Genomic DNA, 11820 nt, shown 5'->3' with positions numbered 1-11820 from the left:
TTAGGACTTTAATCTGATTTTCAGGAGATTCATTAATCTGGCTGTCTGTGAGTTAACGTCAGGAGAAAAGCGCTGAGTTGTGCTGAAATGTGTGCTCTGGTGTATTCATCAGCCCTCAAGCCACACAACACACACACACACACACACACACACACACACACACACACACACGGGCCTAGCTATCCAGCGACCCATTTCCACCTATTACTCACACCTTTGCATTCACAACCACACAGTTTGTCAATTCGTCAGCACTTTCTCCGTGTGTGTGGGCTATTCACTAACGCGAGTAGCTCCTACTTATGAATTTATGAATGAGTGTTACTACAGAGAGATTACTACTCGCCGACCATGATCATAAATATAGATCTGCAGAAGGCGTCTGTCTCCTGGACGCCCCCAGAGGAGTTTGAGAAGAACGTTTCTTACTTTCTTCTCTTTTTTCGGGAGGATTTACAGAGAAATTGCTAGCATTATCAGGGGAAAACAGCATGCCTATTAGATTCTCTGAATTAAAACATCAATAGCAGCTGCTTTATTTTTCTATCTCTTGCTCTTTCACTCTCTCTCTATTGTCTTTTAGCTCACTCTTTCGTTTTAGCCTCTCTATCTTGTATAATGCAGTTATCTTACTGTCTTTCTCATTCCTGATGTAATATAGCTGACTTTAGATTCGGGAAATTCTTTCTTTTTCCAAGTTCATGGAATAGCCAAAGGTGTGCATAGAGGAAACAGGATAGAATAAGACAAGTTCAGCTACATCCCTTTTTTATTTATTGCATGTTTCAGGTCAGGGATGTAATGTTAGGATTCAGGACCACTTAAAACAATATTCCTCATAGCTCCAAACCCTCTTTAAATAATAATGTGTTCATTTTTTTAAAATTCTTATTTACATTTACGTAATAAAGACTGTTATAGGTGTCATATAAGGCAGTAAATAAACGAATGTGAAAGCAGATATAAGTCCAGGGTAAGAGTGTTCATTCTAAGACAGGCAAACAAATCCAAAACAGTATGCAGAATTAAAAATATAATGCAGACTATGGGTGGGCGATCGGCAAACAGCAATATTAGCGCATAAGTGAGGATGAGTAACGAGAAAACAGGAACAAAATTGAAAACTGTGAAACATGAAACATTAAAGGCTTGGTACGAAGACTAAATAAGGTACCTTGCACCTCACAAGACGTACACACAGGAGTATTACAGTTTTTCTCAGTTGCTTTGGAGCATTTGTCGAATCATCCTTTATATTTGCAAAGCAGTAAGTTTATTTCTCAAAACATTGTGTACAAACAGTACAACACATTGGATTTCTTGCAAAAGCCTGAACTACTCAAAATCCTTAGTTAATCTCTTAAAAGTAAGTATTTGTGTCAATGAACATGCCATTCCCAACAGAATAACAAGTCCTTTTGTCATTGTTCACAAACAAGATCGTCATAGTTTCAGTATTTTTTTTATTTAAACTACGGGTTTGATAACAATGATTGAAACTGCACAAAGCTTTTCTTCTGTACGACATCTATAAATTTCCCATTAACCAGACACGATTCACACTTTTACTGTACTATAATAGTGTTCAATCGTTTCTTAGTTATTCATCCATTTTTAGAAATTGTAAGTCTGTGTTTTGCTCTGTTTCAAGATTCACCTTTGACCTATATAGAAAACTTGTTCTGTTCACTCTCATTCATTAGTGAAATTCAAAATTAATCTGCACAATTCATCAATTCAAATCACATTTACGGAAAAAAAAGTTTAAAAGAAATTTGAGCTTGACAGATGATGACAACTGGTTTAACCATTTGCATCCAATGACTTTACAATGAACTGATGCTGAGATGTTTTGGGGGTTCAGACTATTTAGGTTAAACCAGTATAATATATTTTGATCAACATCACATAAATAACTGACAATGTAGAAATCAGCTTGTACACAATCGAATAAACAAATGTACAAAAGCATTTTCAATTTGATCAATCAATTGTTTTTATGATGTACTCAAGTGACTAAATGACATGGAGGTTGAACAAGGAGTTTCGAGAATTTTATTTCTGATCTGAGAAAAACATACGTAATGACTACAGAACAGCTGTTAACAGAATGACACATTGCTCATGAGGACTAATGAAAGAGGTTAAGACATTATGAATAAACCAAACACATACACAAGAGACATGTGATAAAACAAAAGCATGTGGCTACAGAGACACGAAAGCGAGGAAGTCTTTAGCATTAGCAGTGCAAGTACTATGTGTAAACTATGGCTAGCTGCACTCTGTGGAAGTGGGATTTTCCTGAAAACAGGAACTCAATTCGGATTAAAAGATGTGGAAATGTTGATAAAGTTCTCTTTTTGAGAAGTCATTGTTAAATAAATTGAAGGAGTCTCCAGTTTTAGAGTTTTGGGAAAATCTGTGGTAAACTTGATCTACTACAGGAGTGTTTTCAGAGTTACAAGAAAATAGAGACCAACATGAACAATGAACAACTTTAGGGCAGAAGCTTGTTTCTAACCCAAACTATCCCCAAACAAAACTAAATAAAATGAAATAACATAATATTTTTGTTGGCAAATTTGCTATGCTATAAAAAGAGTAAAACACTTCGGGACATGCAGTTATTGCAAAATGATCAGCTTCATGGTGGTAACAGTAAATCTGGTTCATGTCAGGAGGCATTACACTACTCCATTATTGATTCTTTTTCTATATTACTGCCAATATCTATAACTCATTATCATGTAGAGTCGAGACTGTCTTAATGGGAAAATGCAATTTTGCATCCTGAATCAAAAATTACCACACTGTAACAAAAATGTTAGTGTTTACCTGGCAAAAATGTGACTAAAAATACAGTAAAAAAAAGTATAAAGTCCAGTAACACAATCCAGTACACACTGGTGGGTACAACTGATTTGATCAAAAAGACATAACCACTGCATTTGGAGGTGCTGGTATTCAAATACATGACATTTTAATCTGTAAAAATATCAGTGGTTGTAAGGTTTTAAGTTACAAATCAGAAGCTCATGTTTTTATATTCCAGCACCTTTAATACTGCAATTGTTATGTCCTTGAGCAAGAGCCTTAACCTTCAGCTCAGTTGTTTGCTACATCAGCCAAATGAGCAAATGTACAGGAGTATTTATTGTTTCATACAATGCAAAATATTACATTACTTTACTTTGAATATGTTTTGTAGTTGTTTAGCTCTGAAAATTAGGATCATTGGTCTTAATGTTAAAAAAAACATTCTATAAACAGACATACTTTCAAATGCTGGACACATTTTTGTTTAGAGGTTTAAGCTGAAATGTAAAGATTTTCCAGCAGTCCAATAGGCATACTTATCCGCATGTTTATGATGTTTTTACGCTGGATGTCCTTCCTAACGCAACCCTCCCCATTTATCCGGGCTTGGGACCGGCACTAAGGCTTGTGCAGCCCTAATAGCTGGGGTTGGTTCCCTGACCGGGGATCGAACCCGGGCCGCAGTGGTGAGAGCGCCGCATCCTAACCACTAGACCACCAGGAAACCTAATGTTCTAATTACATAATAGTTAAAATAGGAAGAGAAACGAGACAGCGAGAGACGCCAGGGACTGACAATAAATTAATGAGTGCTCTGCTCTCCTTATTACTGACTTCCAACAGAACCGCACCTAAACACTGCCCGGAAACTATTCCACAAGCAAGTTCTGTTAATGACTTTGTTTTAAATGAACAAATCATTGTAAACACAGAGTACAGTAGACCTAGAAAGCTATTGCATAAAGCCACAAACCATTGCATGTTCCTTTTCCGTTTAATGCTTTTCTCCTGGTCAGCAGGAACACTGATAATTTAACATTTCAGATTTACAGCAAAACAGAGTTCCGCATCGCCTTGCAGCCATAAACTTAGAGAGGCCTAAATCACAAACCATATGACTGCTTTACTGGCTGATTCTGCACACACACTCATGAACACATGGTGGACAATAGTAGTGTAAAAAATAAATACATAAATAAAGCTTTTACCTACAAGGCCTTGAGTCATATCACACAAACAACAGCAAGTGAGTAAGAATTGTCTCAATATGTAATACAAGGTGAAGACTGAAAATCTTTAACACTGACCAGAGGTCAAGGATTTGAATAATGTCCAAACACATTTTTATACAATATTTATAAACCTTGCTAAAAATTCAGCCTCTTAAACTCAAATCCCATAAGCCTTTAACCTTCATGGAGGCAAATCGGGGGCATTTTTGTACTGCAGTCTAGATTTCATAACTCAGGATCTGTTTATTGCTAAGGAAATGGTCAAACTTATATTTAGACCATTAAAGAAAAAAAGTATATTTTTTCTAATGCAATCATGATCACAAATTTGTCAATCAAGTAAATTTGCCACTGTGTTATGTTCAACATACTTATACTGTATGCGTGCAATATTTATTAAAGCTTGTTCAAGGAAGATCAATATGTGTATTTGCCATATTATAATCTAAATCCAGAATTAAGCCCCCGACCGTGAATCTGTGAGGTGTTACCTTTACCCAAAGCGCCATTGTGCCACCCTGAAGGAACGTCACTTGCTTTTCTTTCAGAATAGAAAAGCACAAAAAAAGAGCACATGTTCCTGCCAAGTGTTCCAAACTGCAGGCCGTCCCACGCCATTGCCTCTGACTGCTTTTCTGTCAGTCGCCGTCTCATCCTGGGGTTGGATCTATGTTTGTGTGTATATATGTGTGCGTGAGTGTGTTTGAGTGAGTGCGAGTGAGTGTGTGTATGCATAGTGAAAGCCCACAGCAGTCAAGCAATGTATTTATTCCCACATAATGGCATTTCATTGGTATTCAGAGGTGGCTGTGGATCAATGATCCTTGGCAGCCTTGCTATTATTTCATTTCTTGTATCTAAAAGGCGTGTCGAGGATTGGGCTAAATTGTTTTTGAGCCGGTTTTGGCTGAGTCGTCACAAAGGCTGACGGGGACTGAAGCATACAGAGAGAGAGAGAGAGAGAGAGAGAGAGAGAGAGAGAGAGAGAGAGAGAGAGAGAGAGAGAGACAAAGAAAAGGAGAGAGAAAAAGGAGAGAGAGATTTCAACAGCGATATCTCCTGCTCTAACACACACACAACACACACACACACACACACACACACACACACACACACACATATATACAGTGAGGAAAAGAAGTATTTGAACACCCTGCTATTTTGCAAGTTCTCCCACTTAGAAATCAAGGAGGGGTCTGAAATTGTCATCGTAGGTGCATGTCCACTGTGAGAGACATAATCTAAAAAAAAAAATCCAGAAATTAAAATATATGATTTTTAAACTATTTATTTGTATGATACAGCTGCAAATAAGTATTTGAACACCTGAGAAAGTCAATGTTAATATTTGGTACAGGAGCCTTTGTTTGCAATTACAGAGGTCAAACGTTTCCTGTAGTTTTTCACCAGGTTTGCACACACTGCAGGAGGGATTTTGGCCCACTCCTCCACACAGATCTTCTCTAGATCAGTCAGGTTTCTGGCCTGTCGCTGAGAAACACGGAGTTTGAGCTCCCTCCAAAGATTCTCTATTGGGTTTAGGTCTGGAGACTGGCTAGGCCACGCCAGAACCTTGATATGCTTCTTACAGAGCCACTCCTCGGTTATCCTGGCTGTGTGCTTCGGGTCATTGTCATGTTGGAAAACCCAGCCTCGACCCATCTTCAATGCTCTAACTGAGGGAAGGAGGTTGTTCCCCAAAATCTCGCAATACATGGCCCCGGTCATCCTCTCCTTAATACAGTGAAGTCGCCCTGTCCCATGCGCAGAAACCCCCCCCCAAAGCATGATGCTACCACCCCCATGCTTCACACTAGGGATGGTGTTCTTGGGATGGTACTCATCATTCTTCTTCCTCCAAACACGTTTAGTGGAATTATGACCCAAAAGTTCTATTTTGGTCTCATCTGACCACATAACTTTCTCCCATGACTCCTCTGGATCATCCAAATGGTTATTGGCAAACTTAAGACGTGCCTGGACATGTGCTGGTTTAAGCAGGGGAACCTTCCGTGCCATGCATGATTTCAAACCATGACGTCTTAGTGTATTACCAACAGTAACCTTGGAAACGGTGGTCCCAGCTCTTTTCAGGTCATTGACCAGCTCCTCCTGTGTAGTTCTGGGCTGATTTCTCACCTTCCTTAGGATCATTGAGACCCCACGAGGTGAGATCTTGCATGGAGCCCCAGTCCGAGGGAGATTGGCAGTCATGTTTAGGTTCTTCCATTTTCTAATGATTGCTCCAACAGTGGACCTTTTTTCACCAAGCTGCTTGGCAATTTCCCCGTAGCCCTTTCCAGCCTTGTGGAGGTGTACAATTTTGTCTCTAGTGTCTTTGGACAGCTCTTTGGTCTTGGCCATGTTAGTAGTTGGATTCTTACTGATTGTATGGGGTGGACAGGTGTCTTTATGCAGCTAATGACCTCAAACAGGTGCATCTAATTTAGGATAATAAATGTAGTGGAGGTGGACATTTTAAAGGCAGACTAACAGGTCTTTGAGGGTCAGAATTCTAGCTGATAGACAGGTGTTCAAATACTTATTTGCAGCTGTATCATACAAATAAATAGTTTAAAAATCATATATTGTGATTTCTGGATTTTTTTTTTTTAGATTATGTCTTTCACAGTGGACATGCACCTACGATGACAATATCAGACCCCTCCATGATTTCTAAGTGGAAGAACTTGCAAAATAGCAGGGTGTTCAAATACTAATTTTCCTCACTGTATATGTTTGTGTATATATATATATATATATATATATATATATATATATATATATATATATATATATATATATATATACATACACAAACATCAGCAGTCCCTTAGCAGCTTCATAGCCTGCCAATTGCAAGCTACAAATCGTTACTACAGCCCAAAAGGAACTCAACAACCATATCAGTGAATAATATGCCTTAAATAACCTTGTGAATCTGCTAGTAGAAACATTAAATCAGCATTTTACCTCAACTCGGCGACAAAGGACTGACATAACTACGTCATAAACAATGTACGCTGTTTATGAAATGATGATTTCAAATTATTCAAATGACCAGTGTAAAGGCTACACCCTTATGCACAGTGTTCTGCAGCCATTTGATCAGAGCCAGCACTAACGTTTTCAGACAAGAAGACATAGTTTTCATGGGTTGAAGTGAAAGATCTTGATTGCCCTGCTTTAGAGCTCTGCCCTCAACCCTGTTTATAACCTTGGGGATGAATTGGGATGCTGACTGCACCCCATGCCTCCTTAGCCTACTTACTGCAAGTACCTGACTTTACTTACACCCTTGTAGCTGAATGAGCACAAATCTTCACCAAATCTAGTGGAACATCTTCCCAGATTGGTGAAGCTTATTAAAAGAGTAAATAGTAACGAAACGAGGAATAGAACATAATCCTATGGTGAGGTGATCACAACCTTTTGTCTATATAGAGTATGTTGAAGAGGGTAAATAGATTCGTTTAAAGGCACTGTTATGTCACACGAGTAGCAGTCTGAACATAATTAATGGTGATGCATCACCTATATGTGTTAGCTTTCACCCACCCTGGTTGTTGGATGCTGTGTGATAAAAGGCTAACAAAGTGGGTGGTTATTTGAGGAAGTCCAATTTGGAAGAAAATGGTGGTTTAAAAACGACAGTCACGGCTGCTTAAATTCAATTGACTTAATCCAGGTCCACACTGTGCGATTTTGGCCACGATTTAGTTGTCTGAGACAAATAATAATAATAATAATAATAATAAAAAAAAAAAAAGCAATTCTACACTAAAATCTGTAGTCTGTTTGATTACTGGTTTGATATTCGACAGCCGATTAATGGCCGTTGCGATTTTCCTCCAATAAAAGTCAGAAGATTTGAAAAACTTTCCTGCAGTGTTACTCCTCCTACGATGGCCATCAAACCAAGAACCAATAGTACCGCCAAACCTGATGACATAATTAGCGCAACAGCTTCGGACCACCTCAGGGAAAATGTCGAAATGAGTCAGGTGGACAGTACAGTAGGAAGAGATACTTATTGGGCTACAGAGGGAAAGGAGTGTCCGTATGAGATTTTTATTCTCAATTCATGTCATGAACAAATTGAACACTACAGATTGTTTTGTTCTTTTTGCAGTTCGCTACCACTAGCGAGAGAATGTGTGTCTAAAAGTGTCACGGATTGATGACGTAAAAATTTCTTTTTTTTGTGGCAATCAATTTTTGACTGTCATACAGTCTGACATTATAAGAACTGAGATCCCAGTCTGACAAGTAAAATTCGCGAAGGACTATAAAAATCGACCAGTTGCGCCCGGAAATACAGGGGTCCGTTCAGATTACTTTCGAGTGTTAGTGTAAAAAGAAAAGTAACCCCTTGGAGATGAAAATATCCTATAAATTCCTTTCCTATTGTCAGGAATTTATTCTCATTTGTTCTGAAAGCTGTTGAAAATGTAGAAAATGTTCTGGCTAATCTATACATGCTGGCACCTATAGATTTCTTCAGCGACTATGTTTAGCGATTTTAGAGCGGAGACTAAAATAAGACACCAAGTACAACGTGTTAGCGTTCCGCAGCATATTCTCTTTCAGAACCCGAATGCTCTACTTCACGTAAAACTGTGTCACTGCTGCTTCTGCAAAAGGCATTCGCATAGCACTTGTTTAACAACAACAAACAACAACTGGAGTTTAAATGCACTGCAAACCAGAACCGACAAAATATAATCACCGTCCTCATCTAACATGCATGCAGTTTTCAATAACACACTTCGAACCGCAACAACATTGAAAGGGTTCTTAAAAATAGCGTGTTTGCACCTGGTAATTGGATTTTTTTGGGTATATTATTTCTCCCCCCTTATTTCTCCCCCTAGGAAGCCAAGGCAAATGTTTGTGAACATTTTCTCAAGGTGATTTGTCAGCTAGCATGGGTGTGTGAGTGTGCGTGTGTATGATAATTAGGTTACCAGAGTGATTTTGCAGGCAGCATACACTATCAAGGCCGGACAGACGGAGCTGGTTGGTGAGTTTGTTGAATGTCAGGCAGTGAGGAAAATGAGGTCTGATTTTTAAAACAGGTTGAGATAGCAGTCAGCAAGACACCTTGCATCTTCTCAGCCGAACTCTCTCTGCCTGCTATCATGGATTAAAGAGCATAACCTGAACAACCTTTAAAGATGCTAAATTCTTGTGTCAAGGGCATTACGGGATATAACGGCCTGCACTGAGGTGTGCGTGTGTGTCTTTGTGTGTGTCTATTGCAGTCTGACTCAACCAACCCCATTTCCCATGTCCATGTGTTGAATGCTCTTGGGTCTGTTTACAGTGACTGGCAGTTTATTTAGCGCATCCGCACAATGTACTTCCAGTTGACCGTGCATGTGTGTGTGTGTGTGTGTGTGTGTGTGTGTGTGTGTGTGTGTGTCTGCACAATCACAGGCCATCTACCAGCTAGGGAGAGGTCCAGAGAGAGGACATTAGATAGTAAGTGGATTCTGTGTCTTCAGGGGAACATGTTCCAGTGACATATAACACTCTAAACATCGTCCATCTCACTGTCTTCCTCCCTCTCACTCCATTTCAATCACTCTCCTATTACTGTCCCTCTTTCCACATTGAGCTTTCCTGCCTTTAATCTCATGGTTAAGCTTATCGTGAGTTACAGTAGGACATCTGTGGTTGGGGATGACGTAGAAGTTACCAGTAGTTTGGATTTAATACTAATATATAAATATTATTTTTTTTGCCTCTTTAACTCTCTGTAAAGCTGCATTGGGACAATGGTCATTTGTGCGTCGTACATATAAAATGGAATTGAAATAAAATTAATAAAAAATAAATGTGACAAATGTGGATTTAAACCACCAGTTGCACCTAAATACACAGGAGACTATGTGAACCAGCTAGTTAGCAAGCTGTCATTAAAAAAATAAATATTAGAACAATTTGCTGATATCTTTCACTGGCTATCAAAACCTTCAAATCCTTTTATAGTGTATAATTAACCAATAGTTAGCATCAGAACATGCATTTTTACATAGCTTTAGTATGTGCATTCCTCCAATTGTAACTTGGTTGGTGGTTTGAGAAGAAAAAGGGGATTAGGGGACCAGTTATAGTAGAGGATAAAACTAGTAAAGGATAGTAGGGGATAAAAGAAGTTTCATGTTTGTCAAACATCAAAATGGTGCTTATGAACCACTGATTTTGACTACTTGCACCAATGTTACTTGTCCTGCTGTAAACCTACTCCAACCACTACGGCTGCTAGATTTCCAGCCATCTCAACAATACCAAGCACCAGAAAATACACATTGAACATTGTCAAAAGTCTAATAATATTCTCCCAGACACCTTGGAAAAGCTTGTGGAATATATCAGGCAGTATGTCTATACCTGTAACATGAACAAAGAAAAGGTCCAGACCAGAAGAGAGTGGAAAGTCTGGTATGATCTGACAGGGAAGCTACAGCAACTTCAATAAGAACTCTTTATAAGTAGTGTGAAAAAAAAAAAACACCACAGTACGCAAAACAAGTCAAACAGCTAAAGACCACATTAGGTTTTAGTATGTTAGCCAAGAACAGGAATCTGCGATTACAATGAACATAGGCTCAACCAACTATAGCTGACAAAAAATTCATTGAACTATCAGCATAATTTTATAATACTAGCAGAGATGTTATATTAATAGACTCCAATCAACTGGAGAACTCACTTTGGGAATACTTTTATTACAGCATTACAGTGTTGTTTCATTAGAATTGGCTGCTACGGATGCAAATGGCTCTCAGCAACCCGATACTTGATAATATATTGCTACCTTTTCATAGAAGGAACTTAAATCAATCCATGAACAGAAATTAACATACTGGAATAAATTAAATTTAATCTTGAACACTGATTGTGAAGGCTACATTTCCTGCCCACACACTATAGTACTAGTAATTGTTGCTGCTTTTCTTGTGATGCTGGCACCTTGCCCAGGCAAACGGGTTTGGAAACTTAATAAAACATTTTCTTTAACTTAAGTTGGCAGCAGATATCTGCATGTTCACACTGCCTTTATATTACACATAGCAGCTGAGAAAAGGTATTCATTATTAGGATTGTATTTTTCTGCACTTTTGCCATTAAAAGCATAGATTTAACTACTAGCATCGTTTTAAAGTACCTATTACCGACTTCAAGGGTCTTCTCTTTTATACAGCCAATGCCTATACTCTATTTACATCAAGAACGGTACCAAATATATTAAAAGCCACTGCTAAGAATAAAGCCACCAGTCTGCAGTATGGAACCTAAGGATGAATTCCCCTCCAGCTCTACCTTAGTTAAAAGTTTCAATTTGCTGAAGTAAGCAAAGGCTCATTAAAAAATAATAATAATAAGGTGTCTTTTTGGCATAATCAAAAGCATGAACTCTATAATAACTCTATCTCTCTCTCTCTCTCTCTCTCTCTCTCTCTCTCTCTCTCTCTATGTATATATATATATATATATATATATATATATATATATATATATATATATATATATATATATATATATATAAACCATTCTGAGAAAGTTTCAGCAATTTGCTAATATTAACTTGCTGAAAAGTGAGGGTCAGACTAGCATATATGCCAATAGGACACATAATTCAAATTGCAAGTCCTATTCTAAATATGGCAAATATTTATTATTTACATGAGAAATTATTTCCACAAACTAGTAAACCTACACAAGCATTATATAAAACTACTAAGTACTACTATAAGTAAAG

At 38.1% G+C, this 11820-nt stretch overlaps 1 protein-coding gene and 1 long non-coding RNA gene across 3 annotated transcripts in view; both read right to left on the bottom strand.

The window, feature by feature from the left end:
• Nucleotides 1–4008, bottom strand: part of LOC310719357 — a 5242-nt gene extending 1234 nt beyond the window's left edge. Inside the window, exons 1-3 of the long non-coding RNA XR_014531446.1 lie at nt 3547–4008; nt 2497–3384; nt 1–1499 (exon numbers count right to left, since the gene is read on the bottom strand). The exon at nt 1–1499 is cut by the window's left edge and continues 253 nt beyond it. This is a non-coding gene — a long non-coding RNA (uncharacterized lncRNA). The remainder of the gene's footprint in view (nt 1500–2496; nt 3385–3546) is intronic.
• Nucleotides 1–11820, bottom strand: part of kcnd2 (potassium voltage-gated channel, Shal-related subfamily, member 2) — a 150615-nt gene that overhangs the window by 120588 nt on the left and 18207 nt on the right. The window lies entirely within an intron of this gene.

Source organism: Silurus aristotelis (genome assembly GCF_946808225.1).
Source record: "Silurus aristotelis genome assembly, chromosome: 24".
NCBI classification, from domain to species: Eukaryota; Metazoa; Chordata; class Actinopteri; order Siluriformes; family Siluridae; genus Silurus; species Silurus aristotelis.
Note: the sequence above shows the minus strand (reverse complement) of the source record. Positions and strands in the feature narration are given on the sequence as shown.